The sequence below is a fragment of the Ursus maritimus genome, unplaced genomic scaffold (assembly GCF_017311325.1).
Source record: "Ursus maritimus isolate PB19 unplaced genomic scaffold, ASM1731132v1 scaffold_16, whole genome shotgun sequence".
NCBI classification, from domain to species: Eukaryota; Metazoa; Chordata; class Mammalia; order Carnivora; family Ursidae; genus Ursus; species Ursus maritimus.
This window is the reverse complement of record NW_024424008.1, coordinates 53573823-53587630: the sequence shown is the minus strand read 5'-3', so window position 1 is coordinate 53587630 and position 13808 is coordinate 53573823. Positions and strand designations below refer to the sequence as shown.

Here is a 13808-nt window from a genome sequence, read left to right as displayed (position 1 = left end):
TCCCAAGCTAGTTCAGAACGCATGGCTGCTTCCTTGTCTGTCTGTCTGTCTCTGTTTGCCTCATCTGGGGAATTCAACTGCCATGTTAGGACAATATTCAAACAGCCTGCGGAGAGTCCAGAGTGGGGGACAAACGGAGTCTCTCTATCGGGCACCGGCAACAACTCGCCAGCCACGTGAGTCCACCATCTTGGAAGTGGGTCTTCCGCACTCAGACCAGCCTTCAGAGGACACAGCCCAGGCTGACAGGGTGATGACCATCTCATGAGAAGTCCCAAGGCAGGACTACCCGACTAAGCCATTCCCAAATTTCTGACTCACGGAAACTGTGAGGATAATAAGTGTTTATTATTATTTTTTGCCATCAAGTCTTAGCATAATTTGTTATGCATAATAACTAATACGGAGGGCATTTCTCTCCCCGATGCTGCTTCTTCAGGAGAGGATCTGTTATCAAAACAAACATAGCGAAAAATGCTCATGCTTTGTGATCCAGCAATTCCTCTTGTAACGATTTATCTTATAAAAATATATTATATGTATTTGCAAAATATTTGTATAAATGTGTTCATTGCAGCATTCCTTGTAACAGTGAAAATTGAGAGCAATTAACTTTTCCATCAAGAGAATCCAATTAAATAAATTATGAAGAAAAGCTGAATAATTCTACATAGGAATGAAAAAATTGAATTAGTCATAAAAAAAGAAAATTTCTACACGTAACACTTCCCATCCAGATGGTTTATCAGTTGGTTTACCAACAATTTATGGAAGAAACACTTGAATTTTTATACAATCACAAGGAATAAAGAAATGGAACACTTCCCAACTTGCACACAACCTTGATATCCAAACCTGACAGAAATAGTAAAAGAAAGGAATATTGTTAACAAATCCCTCTCTTGAACGTAAGTGCAAACATTTTCAAAAAATTTTAGAAACCAAATTCAACAATTTTTAGAAAGATATATATCATGAATAAGCACAGTTTAATGCAAAAATACAAGACTGATTCAACCTTCAAAAAAATCAACATAATTTATCTTATTAATAGGATAAGGATAAAACTCATGTGACTATCACAACAGATATGGAAAAAAGTCTTCTGATAAAATGCAACACTGCTTTATAATTTTAAAGAAGAACCTCTTGACGGAAGAGAAATAGAGAGGATACTTACTTTTTAAAATTCTTATTGAAGACCTTCCAAAGTGCTCTACCAACGTCTTCTCTTCTCTGGCTAAAAAATTTTGAGCTGCTTCCTGGTTTAATCCTACCTCCCTTTTCAAGTCTACGCTCAAATATAATTTCCTCCGGAGGATTGGGTGCTCTTGCCCATCTCACAGTTTATTGGATTTGGTGGATTGGCTGACTGATTTTTGTCTCCCTCTCTCGTTAGCCGCTCTATGAAGTCAGAGAGTTGCAGCCCCGCGCCCCCTCCAGTACTTGACTCGCTACAGATGGCCAGTACATAGTTTCTCACGTGAGGACTGTGGCTGTAAGTGGGTGTCTGCAGGTGATTGCCTCCAGGCAAGAGAGCTAGATGCGGATGCGGTGAACTCCCCATTGCTGACCATCACTTGGTCCTGCTACATAACGTCATTTCTGTAAGGGCATCTGTGATAAGAAAAGTTATTTTGTTTCAGCAACAGAACTGTCATTTCTTACAGTCAGTGTTTAATAAATCTTGTCATGTAAAATGTGGAAAAAATAAAAATAAATTATTATTTAAGACCTTATTAACAGGCGCTTATAATTTGTTGACTTTCTTTAAAAAATCAACTTAAAACTTTTATTACAAATGAAAAATGTTCTTAAAAATCTTACCAGATATTAAAAAATGTTAAAACCTTTAAGGGTATATTGAGAAAAAACAAGCTTAAAAGAAAAACAACAACAAAACACGTTTGCAATTATCAAGAAGAGACACCTGCAGATAAAAATAATTAAAACTCCAAGACGCATAGATATTTCAGATCGTTCTAGTGATCCGGTCAATGGGGGAAAAGCAAGCACTTAAGGTCTTCGCCTGTAATCTTTTGTTCATTGTTTATCGCTGAAATTTCATATTTATTTCTTCTTCTTGGTTGACTACAGCCGATGATAGTAGCCCTGGGAGGTGGGCAATGACTCAGCCCGCCCCGCTCAGCCTTGGAAGGGAGCAGATGGGTTCTCAGCTGGTAGATGAGCTGCTTTTGTCTCCTTGCCATCCTATGGTTTAGGGTTTTCTGCAGGGGTGTGGGTACTGAGGTGGCTGCTGACCTTGGGTCTGCGCTCCTCGGTTTTCCTTACTTTCTTCACTGCCATCCTTTCTGTCTTGGCCAGGGGGCCCTGCAGAATGGTGGCCTCTAACACCAGTGCCATGTCGCTGGTCTACCTGGCCTCTGGCTGTCAGCCCCTCCATCCCCTCTCCCTGCACGGGTGGGCTGGAGCACTGTGGTCTGCACCAGAGGGGTCTCTGCCTGGGGCAGGTGGGAACCGGGGCTATGGTGGGGCTGGTGCTGTGAGCCCCAACCTCTGGAACATTCCCTATCCTCCTTCCGTCCCTGCTCCCACTGGTAAGTGTGGTAATCTTGCTGTAATTCTGTGCGGATCCTACCTGTGGGTGACTGCTAGAACGGTTAGGGTCTGCTGTGTATTGACTGCCTTGCCCTGGAGACCACCGGGGCCAGTGAGCTGTGGCTCTGCACATTCTTCTCCTCAACAGCAGCAAAGGCCATGCTCTCTCCCCCTCCTACACCACGGAGACACTTCTGGGGTGATTCTTCCTCGTGGCAGCAGGGTGGACTCGTACAGCTTCCTCGCTGTCATTCCTGCTGATGAAACTATCCGTTTCTTACATTGAGCTCTTTATTGTCCCCAAATCTTGCTGTGATGCCTTTCTTGGCCCTGGGGGGTGAACCCCTCTCCCCCCACCATCACTCCCAGCTCCTGCTGCTCCAGGTGCAGATCTTCGGGGTTTCCCCCCTGCTGGGGGTTGCGGTCCTGGTCCCTGGGGCTGAGCCTCCTCCCCGGGTGACAGCAGCTAGTCAGGCGGCAGTCAGACGGCTCAGGGTGCTCTGAGAGGATGCTTTCCTAAGGTGGTACAGAATATCTATAAAATGGTGAAGAAAACAGCAACAGACTTGATTTAATACCTCCAAATACAGAAAACATATATTATTTTTACATCGGCGGAACATTTGCAAAAATTCATCAGGTATTTGGGACAAAGCAAAGCTTGACAAATTACAAAATGTAAGACTTGTAATAAGTCATATTCTCTGACCATAATCTTTAAAAATCTGAAATTCAACAACTCATTCTCCTTCCAAAAATAAAACCCTAATGATGTAACAACTAACCGAAAGTAAGGTACACTTCTGTGTCTATAATTTCAGGTACAGTCGTTACTCTCTTAAATAATAACCACATTTAAATCATAACTAGGAAATAACCAAAAAGAAAATACTACACGTCAGGGGCGCCTGGGTGGCACAGCAGTTAAGCGTCTGCCTTTGGCTCAGGGCGTGATCCCGGCGTTATGGGATCGAGCCCCACATCAGGCTCCTCTGCTATGAGCCTGCTTCTTCCTCTCCCACTCCCCCTGCTTGTGTTCCCTCTCTCGCTGGCTGTCTTTATCTGTGTTAAATAAATAAATAAAATCTTTTAAAAAAAAAAAAAAAAAAAGAAAATACTACACGTCAAAGTGCATCCAGCTAAATCTACTCACAGAAATTCCAATGGTCTTAAATTTCTCCTTTTACTATTAATGAAACTGGAAATAAATTAGGTAAGTATTCAACTTTAAAAAATTAGAGGATATGATAACAAAATAAACCAAAAGAGGCTAGAAAAATTAATTAATAACAGTACACGTTTACATTAACGAAATGGAAAACAGTAAAATATTAGATGAGTAAGCAGTCAAAAAGCTGGGGCTTTTAGAAAAAAAATCATGAAATAAGATAATCCCTGCCTTGTTGATTAAAGACAGAACAGAAAGGGCAATGTACCTGATACTAGGGGAAAGGGCTCTAAGTAACCACAGATATCCAACATATACAATAAATGAATATTATGTGCCACAGAGCTGAAAGTCTAAAGGAAATGGATGATTCTTTCAGTCAAATAATAACCTCTAAAACTGGCCCAAAGAGAGAACAGAAATCTGAACACTTAACTGTATAAGAAGTTGGAAAGACAACTGAAGATGTGACGTTAAAAACAATTCTATATTCAGATGCATTTATAGGCAAGTTCTATCTGACCTTTAAAACACTGATCAATTCTATGTTATTTTAAATATTCCAGGTCATTGAAAAAATGGAAAGTTTCTAATTTATTTTAAGACTAATAAAGCTAGCTGAACTTAATACCAAAATACCACATTAAAATATTGACTAATTTCACTTAAGAAAAAAAAAGGTTATAAATGCAATAATAGCAGCTAAAATCTCTCAACGGTATGAAAAGACTCAGTACATCACACCCAAGTAGGAACCATTCCAGAAATATTAATATAGGCTTGACATCAAGAAATCTATTAGTGTATAGTTTCAACTAATCAGGAGAAAAACCAAGATGTTATAACAACAGATTCTGAAAATTTGATAAATATTCACATCTATTCCTAATTAAAATGCTAAGTAAAATAGGAATAAAGAAATTCATTAAAATTCATTAAAGGTAAATGAATATTTTTCTAAAAGCAACAGCAAATTAGTTATCTTTTTGGAGCTGAGGTAGGAGAGGATAGAGCAGCTAGAGGAGCAAACAAAACATGGTGGGTTCAGAGGTATTCATTTTATTATCATGCTTTATTATTTACATACGTGTCACACATTTTATGTATTATTTTCTACATAATAAGAATATCTAAAACAATAGTGAACTTCATATTAAACCCTGAAATTCTAAGCTATTTCCATTAAACTCAGGAACAAGGCAGGGCTATCATCAAAATAATTAAATAATATTTGGGAGAATGAGCTAATGTCCCCCAAATTAAATAACCCACATAAATACTAGAAGAGACAAAACTTACTTGAAATTGCAGTGCTTTTACAGCTAAAAGACCCAAGGGACTCAATTTTTTAAAAATAAAAAACTTCTATAAGTGATAACTTGGAATGAAGACTAGATGCAAGACAAATACAAAAAAAAAAATCCATTTCTTTTCTTTGTACTCAACAAAATCAGTGAGAAATGGAAATGGAAATAAAAGTCCCATTCCCAAAAGGGACCAAAAAAAAAAAAAAGTAAAATATTGGGGAACAAGATTTAGAAGAGCACAGAACCGTTAAAAGAAAATACTAAAAACACAACAGTCATATAGGGACACAGAAAAAAATGGGCTATTTAACTATATAAATTTTTTTCTTTTTAGTTTATGACAAAGAAACAAAAAGAAAAATGAAAAGAAAATAACATGGGAAAAATATTTAGAATGACCTATTAAAGAGATAATATCCTGAATATCCAAAAGGGTCTTACAAATTGATACGGTAGACCAACCACAGGATAGGAAAATGGGCAAATGATAGGAACCGGCAATTTATGGACAGGAGAATCCAAATGACCGATGAACTTTCAATCTCATTGTGTAATGGAAATGCAAATTAGAGCACAAACGAGATACCACTTACACTCAGTAGATCAGCCAAATACATATTTAAAGAATATTGATTCTAACAAATGGCCTGATTCAAATCTCAAATTACTAGCTGTGTAAACTTAGCCCTCTCTGTACCTAAGTACCTTCATTTTTAAAATGAAGGTAGTAATCATTCCTTCACAGGATTGTTGTGGGAAAGAGATGAGCGTTTAGAACAATAAAGCTGAGAATGGTGTCCTGCACAAAGTGGGTAGCCAAGAATGTTAGCTCTTATTATTACCAATAAAACAATTGGGGAAGTAGAATCATGGGCACTTAATCCATTACTGGTGGGGCTGTAAATTTCTGCCAGCATTTTAGAAAGTCAACTGGCAATATATATTTAAAAATCGGGGAAAAAATTGAAATACACTTACATGGGCTTTGAGGACAGGGAAGGGGGAATGAGGGAACTTTCTGGAATAATGGTAATGTCTTATACCTTGAAAAAAGTTTGGGCTACACTAGTGTTTACATTTGTCAATACTCCTAATGTACACTTAAGATTTGAGCATCTTGGGGATGCTTGGGTGGCTCAGTTGGTTAAGCGTTTGACTCTTGATTTAGGCTCAGGTCATGATCTTGGGGTCATGAGGTCAAGCCCTGCACTGGGCTCCTCGCTGAGTGTGGAACCTGCCTGGGATTCTCTCTCTACCTCTGCTCCTGCCCTGCTTATTCTCTCAATCTCTCTCTCCCCCCAGTCCCCCAAAAAAGACTTGAGCATTTTCTTATACATAAATTTTATATTTAAAAAGCTATAAAAATGTAGAATTTTACTCAATGATATGCTCGCTGAAATACTTAGGGGGATGCTTACTGATGTCTGAAATTTACTTTGAAATGTATCAGAAAATAAATCGGTGTTATGGGTTGCATTATGTCCCACCAACATTTTTATCTTAAAGTCCTAACCATCAGGGGTACTCAGAAGTGACTGTTTGGAGACAGTCTTTACAGAGCTAATCAAGTTAAAATGAGGTCATTAGAATAGGCTGTGCTCCTAGGTACCTGAGTGGCTCAGTCGGTTGAGCGTCTGACTCTTGGTTTTGGCTCAGGTCATGATTTCAAGGTCCTGAGATTGAGCCCCGTCTTGGGCTCCATGCTCAGCAGGAAGTCAGCTTGGGACTCCTTCTCCTTCTCCCCCTTACCCCGCCCCTCTGCACTCTCTCTCTCTCAAATAAATATATGAATCTTTAAAAAAAATGGGCCCCACTCCAATATAACCAATATCCTTATTAAAAAAGGAAATTTGGATGCAGAGACAAACACACCAAGGGAAGATGACATGAAGAGGCACAGAGAGAAGATGGCCATCTATAACCAAGGAGAGAGATCTGGAAGAGATCCTTCCCTCAGAGAAACCGTCATGGCCCACACCCTGATTTTAGGTCCCGAGCCTCCAGATCTGTGAGACAGTATGTTCCTATCTGTTGAAGGCAGCCAATGTGTGGTACTTGGTACAACGACCGTGGGAAACGAATGCAGCGGGATTGATGGATGGATGGAGGGCTGGACAGATAGACGGGAATATAATAAAACAAATACAGTGAAATGTTAATGAGAGGAAGGCTCCAGGAGTGAAGCGCACAGATGTTCACTGTAAAATCCTTTCAACTGGGTCTTATGTTTGAAATTTTTTATGTGTGAGGAGGAAAAGAGCACATTACAAAAATGTTCTCTTAGAAGTAAGAACAGTCAATTCTCTTACAAATAGTATTGTTCCTAGAAGTCCCATGACTAGGTAATCCCACAGAGAAGATCAAAGCGCTTCAGATACAACCACCGCCACAGTAACAGTGGCACGAGGACCACACACACATGCACACACATGCACGCACGCACACACGTGCACATGCACACATGCATGCGCACATATGCACACACATGCGCACACACACGCACACATATATGCACGCATGCACACACATACACACATGCACACACATACACACATGCACACATGCACACACATATGCACACATGCACACATGCACACACATGCACACACATGCACACATGCACACACATGCACATGCACACGTGCATGCACGCGCATGCGCACACACATACACACATGCACACACATATATGCACACACATGCACACACATGCACACACATACACACATGCACACACATGCACACACGCACACACATGCACGCACACGTACACCCCACATCCCTACATGTTGGCTTGGAAATTCTACATTGGACACTGTCTCCTATAAATATAAAACCACCAGCATCTAAGTATATATTTGCTTGTTTCACTATCGTTGGTAGTGACAAAAAACCAGGCAGTGGCCTGACTGCCCATCCGTAGGGGAAAGGCTGATGGGGTGGGGGGGGTTTGTCTGCGGAATACTACGGTGCTGCTATTTGAATGAGGTAAAGCTATCTTGCTTTCCCCCACTCGTAGCCTCTGCCCTATACTGTGTTTCAACAAAACCTGTATTATAGAGAGTATTTTTGCTTTTATAATAAAGACATGTTTTTTTTTTAAATGAAAGAAGTCGTCCCTCTGCTGAGGCTCTTACCCTCCAGGCACCTGCCTGCACCCCAGCCATTTAGCAGAGGGAGGGTGGGCACCCAGGCCAGGCCGAGACGCTTCCCCTGAGGTCAGGTGGTTGAGGCAAGGGAGCACCCAACTTTTAACCCCGGGAAGGTAAGCTGAGGGGATGAAATGGGCTTGTTGGCTCCTCCCGCCGGCTGACAACATGGACACCCAGCTGGGGTTCAGGTCTGGCGAAGAAGCTGGGATTTGCTCACTGAAAATCCATGTCTCAGGGGAGCAGTGGAACAAGGTGGGTTAGCAAGTAGGAAGATTCTAGAACCAGAATAGTCTGAGTCTGGAAATTCTGGGTGTCCCACTGCCTGTGAGGCTCAGCAGATGTCTTGTCCTATTTTGTCTTTTGTAAAATCAGAATGATATTTACGTCCTGGGTTTGCTGAGTCAATGCAGTGATGAATATAAAACACATACCACAGTGCCTCAGGCGTGACCCTGTCCTTATGATCCCTGTGTACCAGGCCACTCCTCACAGGTGCTCAGCCGTGGGGACCACTGTCATCATGCCTGCAGTATTCCCCTAGTCTCTTCTGGAGATGGAAGGAGGCAGAAACCTGCTTCTGCCCACCTTGCTCTCTGCTCCACAAGCCCAGACCCTCCTTCTGTCTCCTCTTTTATTCTGCCTGCCGGCAGCGGAGGAATGTAGCCCTCAGACACCTCGGATGGCAGCAAGCCAGGGAACAACACACCACAACAGAGTCCTGGTGATAACTGGTCTCGATCCACTCATGCAAACGGCCCGTGTGTGCGCTCCGCCAACGAAGACGTCAGGATTTGGGGACCAAGGTTAGGTATGTGGTCCAGGGCTAGGTTCCAACTGTGGTGTGTGTGTGTGTGTGTGTGTGTGTGTGTGTGAAAGAGAGAGAGAAACAGACAGAGACAGAACGAGGGAAAGAAGGCTGGCTTATTTCATACAAAAGCAGAGTGAAGAAGGAGGCAACATCATGATGGTCAAAACGTTAGTCAGGAAAGTCCTCAAGTGATAAGCCTCCTGTGCAGGCAGGTCGGTCCCGGAGGTATTCAGACGAGCGTGCTCTGCTCTGACAAGTTGCAAGGCTAAGTCACCCACCTCTGCCGCATAGGCTGAGTCTGGTCTGAGGGGTGAGGCAGCAGGAGACGCAGGGGTGGATCAGAAGATGGGAGAACCTGCGGCTCAGACAGATGTTCTGTGCCTCCCCTGCCCTACAGGACCAGCTTCTCCTAAGCCTCCAGGACGAAAAGCAAGCCTCCTGCCCCCAGAAACCGCCGGACACCCCTTCCCGATTGCTCACTGCACTGTGGCAACGTCAGTGGCAATTTTACTGCTATGCTAAACTCTCCTCGATTGAAGCAGAACACGGGAAGTCACCCTTCTTCGCATAAAGCCCTCCTCACAGGGCTGTGGGCCGTCTTTCCTGTCCTCCGTGACAAAGTCTCCATCTCAGGGGGTTCGTAGCAACTCTGCCCTCATCATGAGCCAGCCTCTGCCTTGTCCCCAGTCCTCCACCACCCTCCAATCCGACTAAAACTGCAGAGATGACAGAGGAGGGGACAGACGGCTTTTGCTGCAGGATCGGGGTCTGGGGGCTGCCTCCACTAGCAGGTGCTGGGAGCTCTGACTCTCCTGGCTTCCACATTGGCCTTGGTCTTTGATCTCAGTTGGCTTCCTGAACACCCTATTGCTGGCCTGTCACCCACCTTTCTTTGACAGCCCTGTGTCCCATCGCCTATCACCCTCAGGTCTGTGTGATAGCCGCCGTGGCCCTGCTGGGTGGTCATTGGACATAATCCTCTTCTCGAATGTTGGCCAGCCTCTGTCGGCGTAGCCACTTCCCTCCCGTTACCTAAGGCCGGAAGCTGAACTTAGTCCGGCTTTCTCTCCCTTGGCAAGATCGTGGCTCCGTGGCTGTGCAGTTCAAGGCTGCTGCCCTGGGCTGGCCCTTCCCATTATGTCTATTGCATAACAAGCGCCTTTGTTCCTGGCTGAGTGTCGACATTACTCAAATGTGACAATGCTCCCTTTGTTCTCCTCCTCCCAGTGCATCAGCGTCAGCCGTTCCACACCACACCACCGTGAAAACCAAATCAGCGGGCGCCTGCTGGAAAATTGATGCGTGATGCCCGAGAAGAATCTCGCTCCGGATGCTAAAGGGATGCCCATTACCGGCACCTTCCCTTGGCTGTCTCAGAATTGCTGGAGGGCCCTGTCGCTTTGTCAGCTGCGCAAGTAATGAGCTGTTAAGCCTCCCCTACCTCAGCCAATTGCACGGTCATCTCCGGACTCACTTAACTTGTTCTAGAGTTAGAGATTCCCAAGCAAGGCAGTAACGTCAAGAAGTCATCGAGCCCATTCTCTCCAGCCTCCAGGCTAACAAGACCACCTGCCCACTGTCTAACAAAAAAGCGCACCCATTATCCCTTCAGCCCTCAGAAGCCCCCCAGTGAAGGAGGTATTCCATTCCCATTTTACAGATGAAAACAATGAGGCTTGGCAGGAATCCAAGGCTAGTAAGTGGTGGCACCAGCCAGGAACCCACCCTGAGGGTTTGTTTCACTCGCCAGACTGGCCCTGCAGACTTAGAGAAACACATGCAAGGTCATCTTCCCCTCCCCTGCTTCTCAGATCCCCCCAACAGAGTGGAATAGGATTTGAAAGGGCAGCCTTTGCCCCAAAGGCAAGCGGAGTCCCAGGTCTTATCTCTGTGGAACAGCGCTCCTTTGTAGAGGGAGGGTGGCAGGGGATGGGGCAGCAAGCAGGTGTGACTGAGTCTAGCTAGCAGCCAATCCCCAAACTTCAGGGAGAGCACGGTCTCTGTAAGCCAGGGCTTTTCTCTCATCATCCCAGTACAGGGGGAAGGGGAGTAGGGGAAGGAGAGCAGAGGCCCATGTGAAATGCAGGCTCACAGGTCTCTGGGCCAAGGGGCAGCCACCCTACTGAGGTCATCCAGACAGACAGGCGGCCAGACTGTGAAGCCTAGAATCACAGGCGGACGATTTCCGGGCCCCCCTGATGAAGTTGCTGCCTGTCCCCCAAGTCTGTATCCCTCCTTTGCCTGCCTCTGTCTGTAAGGTGAATCTCCCTGACTTTGGGGAGCAGATCTCCTTCTCTGAGCTGGAGGACAGGGGATAACCTCCCTCACTTTGATTCCCAGCCCTAGAGGGTGGCTTGTGCACAACAGAAACTTACTTCTCATGGCTCTGGAAGCCACAGGCCCGTGACCATGGTGTCAGTCTGGTTAGGTTCCGGTGTGAGCTCCCTTCTGGGTTGCAGACAGCCAACTTCTCCTCGTGTCCTCACATGGCGGAAAGAGAGGGGAAACAAGCTCTCTGTGATTCTTATAAAGGCACTGATCCCATTCATGAGGGCCCCACCCCGTGACCTCATCTCATCTAATTACCTCCCAAAGCCCCGCTTCCTCCCATCTCATTGGTGACAGAGTTTCAACAAGTACATTTGGGGAGGACACAAACGCTCAATCCATCACGGGCTGGAAGGTTTTTCCTTCCCTTTCTTATTTTTGTGAACCACAAGAGCAGCTCTCATAGCTAGGCATTCATTGCATGTGGAGAAGGAAGCCCATCTGGAAAACTCCTGACCTTTCCAGACAGCCCCTGTTCCCCACACCTGCCAGGTGCGGCTCAGCCCGAGGCTGGGGAAAAGCACAAAACCAAGCCAGCCAGAGCTCCCAGCACTTGAGTAAGGGAAGGCAGAGGTGGCGGAGGGGTGAAGACTGGGTAGGACGAGGGAGTGGAGAGAGGACAAAGTCAAGAGACAGGAAGTGAGGACGGGGGGTGGAAGAGAGAAGAGGGAAGAAAAATAAAGCAAGGAAGCAATGGAGTAGGGCAAAGAGATGATACCAAGTGCTTCTCGCTATGGGGACCCCGTTGGTTTCAAGGCCAGATTGTGGGAGATTCTGGCCCACTGCTCCATGGTTTTCCTGCAGGGAATCCACCCTGAGCAGCAGAGAATAGAATGTTCTAATAGTGACGCTAATACTAATAAGTAAAACGGCTGGTGTGGAGGGGGAAATTAGGGCTGAGAGAGAAGCCATTCTACGGCCCGTTTGATTTCAAACTGGTGTCTAGTGGAGGGGATGTTCAGTGCCTTACAACAAGTGCTTCTGAGCCAGAAAAGAAAACCGTTGGGCATCTCAGGGGCCTTTGACCCCGGCGTTTTACAGGTAAGGCTCCGAGACACTAAGTGATTTATTTTCAACAGCTCTCAGCAAGTGAGGAGCTGAGTCTGACCCAGGGAAGTCCGGACTTCCGATGTGAGAGGTGGCTTCCCAGGCCTGAGAGTCAGGGGAGCCGGGCGGGACAGCCCTGAGTTCCAGCCCCAGCTCTGCCCTCTGCCCGGCAGGAGACCCTGCTTTTTGAGTCTCCTCTCTGGCAAGGTTCTGAGAACTGTGGCGATGGGGACACAGGACCGTTTCTCCCTTGAGTGCAGCGGGTCCGGTGGCAGCTTCCCCTCGCGGCGCTGGAGAGGCCCGGAGAGCGAGGGCCGTATTAGCCCACGAGCCCAGCGAGCTCCGCGAACCTGGCTCTCACTGCGAGGGAATGTTTCACAAAGTGCTGCACCCCGCACAACAAGGACTTGACATCCGTGCCCACGTCGTGTGGACCCGGGATGGTGTTTCCCACCTCACTGCGGGCCCACGGCGCCCCGTCCTCCCCACCGGGGACCCCGCCGCACGGACCCGCGCCATCCCGTAAGGCAGCCCCTCGCTATCGTGGCTGCTTGCATTTCAGTTCCTTCACGGGAAACAAAACGTAAACTTCGTTCCCTGACTGCTCACACCCGAGTACAGAACGTGTCCATGGTGGCAGAGAGGACCCCTGGGCGCCGACGGCCTCCGGTCCACTTGTGCAATGTTGCTGTTGTCTGTATGCTTGTCCGGTTCTGCGGATTCTTCCAAATCGCCCTGAGCTCAGCTGTTGGTGGTCCGCAGTTCCCCGGACGTGGGGAACAGCATCACTCCACGTCCCCAGCTGGCTGCGGAGGACCCTGCAGGCCGAGGAGAGGCCGCCTGGGCCTGCAGAGCGGGTGCTGGGCCTCCTTCCAGGGCAGTAGATGAGACAAGAGAGGTGACTTCCCGCCGCCTTCCCTGGGCTCACTGCATCTCTTTCCTCCCCATCATCCCTGACTTTCTCTGTCACTCTCCGGAGTCCCTGGGGACCACAGGTTAAGTACCTTCAAGGTCTCCTCGGGCTCCAAGGTCCTGCTGAGTGGAGCTGAGCACTGGGGATTTATGGCTAAATTCCCAATAGGCTCATTCCCTCTTCCCCCCTTCCTCATTTCCCCCCTCCTTACCGTGACCTCTATTTCCAATCTAATATATGTGCTAACAATAAGGCAGCAACAGTAGCCACCTGCAAATTGGAACCTGAAAAGTCCAGACTCCTGTTTCCCCGCAGCTGTGGGCTTCTCCTAGAAAGAGGAGAGGAGGCACAGGAAGGAGGAAAGCACTACCTCCTGCTTCCCCAGCGAGTGCTGTTTATTTTGCCACTCAAGTGAAAGGAGACAAACCCCGCAGAAGACGATACCCACCAATTTCCTGAACCGTAGAGAATGCTCCTCTGTCTTTGTTGCTTCGGTTTCTTGGTCCCAAATAAAACTCTTCTATTA

General features: G+C 46.3%; 1 long non-coding RNA gene across 2 annotated transcripts; it reads right to left on the bottom strand.

Moving 5' to 3' along the window:
- On the bottom strand, nt 1-13564 carry LOC103662376. 2 transcript variants are annotated; one of them, XR_568428.2, is made up of 4 exons: nt 11370-13563; nt 2600-3094; nt 1181-1617; nt 1-447 (listed from the first exon to the last, which is right to left on the bottom strand). It is a non-coding gene; the product is annotated as an uncharacterized LOC103662376 (long non-coding RNA). The 2 variants fall into 2 exon arrangements; XR_568429.2 differs by lacking the exon at nt 1-447 and adding an exon at nt 562-855 and having other exon boundaries at nt 11370-13564.
- Nucleotides 13565-13808: the final 244 nt, after the last annotated feature.